Source organism: Panthera tigris, chromosome D1, assembly GCF_018350195.1.
Source record: "Panthera tigris isolate Pti1 chromosome D1, P.tigris_Pti1_mat1.1, whole genome shotgun sequence".
NCBI classification, from domain to species: domain Eukaryota; kingdom Metazoa; phylum Chordata; class Mammalia; order Carnivora; family Felidae; genus Panthera; species Panthera tigris.
The window spans coordinates 66922926-66925339 of record NC_056669.1 but is presented as its reverse complement, the minus strand read 5'-3'; positions in this window follow the sequence as shown (position 1 = coordinate 66925339).

Sequence of the window (2414 nt, the reverse complement as noted above, 5' to 3'; positions counted from 1 at the left end):
AAACCAGCGTTAAAATACTGGTGGTTGCCCTCAACATTTTTTCTGCTATCACACATTCGTGCAGTTAAATGACACACATTCTTATACAACACACACATTTGGGCAATTAAATGACACACACGCATTCGTGCAACTAAATTACACACACACACAATTTGGGAATTTAGGCATTATTTTGCGCACACAAAGAAAATACGATTCTATTATATGCACTTCTCCACACGGTGCTTTTAGTTAGCTCACCTAACTGGCAGTCCCTCTAGGTTATATCTAGGTAGGTATAGATATAATTCACTTTTTCTAGGCTTCATAATGATTCAAATTATCCATATACTGCAATCTGTTCAACAGTCTCTGTACTGATGGATATTTAAATTACCATTTATTATCCTTTTTTGTAGCTTCATTTTGTTGTTTTTGTTTGTTGACACAACTAAAATGCTGCAATGAACACATTTGTAGACATAACCTTATTTTTCAGTCCTTTAATTTCTATAGGAGAAATCCCCAAAAATGAAATTGTTGCATCATGAGCATTTTTTTTCTTTGTGTAAATGCTCTAACTATTCACATTTCTACCAGTATCGTGAGTGCCCCTTCCCCAGCAAAAAACCTCTGCTAGGCGTTACCTCTGTTTAATTTCTCCCAGCATGATGTGTGAGCGCCGCTATCTCCCCATCCCTTTGATTTACATTGCATAGCATCTTGCACAGGGTGTTTGATTTCCTCCTGGGTGCATTGTCTATTCATATCCTTTGTCTATCTTCCTACTGGGATGTCTTTCTTTATCAGTTTGGAGAGGTATTTCAATATTTTAAATGTTAATCCTTTATCTCTTTATATGCTGCAACTTTTCCTAGTTTATCATTTGTCTTTTGGCTTCATTTATGAAATATTTTGCCATGCAATTTTCTAAGCTTTATGCAAGTACGTAAAGCTATCTTTTCCAGTATAGCATCTTCAAGTCTATTGTCTTAGTTTAAAGGTCTCCCAAGCCACCAGGTTATTTCTGTGTTCTCCTAGATTTTGCTCTTGTATTGTTTTGTCCATTTCTTCCATTTAAATCGTTAATCCATCTGAAATTTATTCTGGAATGTAGAGAGACTTAAAGCTCTCTTCATTTTCTCCTGGATGGATAGGGTCAGTTAAAAAGCATGATATAATATGGAAGCCATTCTTTTCCCACCAGGGCTGGCTTCATAGGTATGTTACACATGCAATCGCCCAGGGCCTTATGCTCAGAAGGGCCCTATGTGACTGGTTTAATGCTCTGCTCCCACCATCCTGAAATTCTTACCAATTTGATCTTCCAGTTTGTGTTTTATAAGTGAATTCTTACAGGGCACTGAGCAGGGGGCTTGGATTCTCAGTTCCATCTCCCACTGCCTCTCTACTTCCTTGGGATTGTACTGGGCCTCCAGCTCCCCAGCCGCCTGGTGCCCTGGCCTTGCCCAGCTTCTCCCTCCCCTCATTAGTCACTTATCAGACATGCAAAGACTCAAGAAATTTAGCTACAGGCACCCTTTCTGAAAAAGAAACTGGAGGATATACTCCACCCAAACTAGAGAGTAAAACAAGAGAAGGGAAGATATTGAGTTATTTCTAAAAGCAAAGACCCAGTATGGGAGTGAGGAAAAGGATGTTCAGTGAAGGTTCAGCTAGTCCTGAGGCCTAGAAAAGAACAGCCAGTACAAACCAGAGCAGGAGGACGGAGGTCTGTGGGAGGGATGTATCCAGGGAAAGGAACAAAACTGCTAGATCCCTGGTGTGCCTGCCTGACCTCACTGAGAGGAGTTTTACAGCTGTGTGGAAGGGTTTGGGGAGGGGCACCTGGGTGGCAGTTGAGTGTATGACTTCCACTTAGATCATGATCTCATGGTTCATGAGTTCAAGCCCTGCTTCAGGCTCACTGCTGTCAAGCCTGCTTTGGATCCTCTGTCCCCTTCTCTCTGTCTCACTCTCTCTCTCAAAAATAAATAAACATTTAAGAAAAAGAGAGAGTTGGGAAAAAACGGGGGATGAGTTCACACACAAATCCCTAGCAATGGAGAAAATTAGACAATCATTACCTCCAAGAAAGAGAAAGTATTAAAAGGAAGGAAATGTATTCATAGGTTACTTCTTAGCCAGCTGCGATATAATTAAACGGTCATAAAGAAGGTAAATATTGAATGTTGATCTAACTTTATTGGGAAGATGATCAAGGAGAAAAGTTTGAGGGAGGAGGGAGAAGAGGACTAAAAGATATCTTCCATAATGGGAAGTGGATAGGGAAAGTCTAAAACTGAAAGTTTAAGAAATAGCAGTATAAGCGTGGTTTTTAGAAACGTGAAGATAAATACCAGTGGAAACAGCCAGAGTTAAGTGTGCCTCTGGGGAGTAGAAACGAGGTATGGGGGCATGGGGGCGGGGCA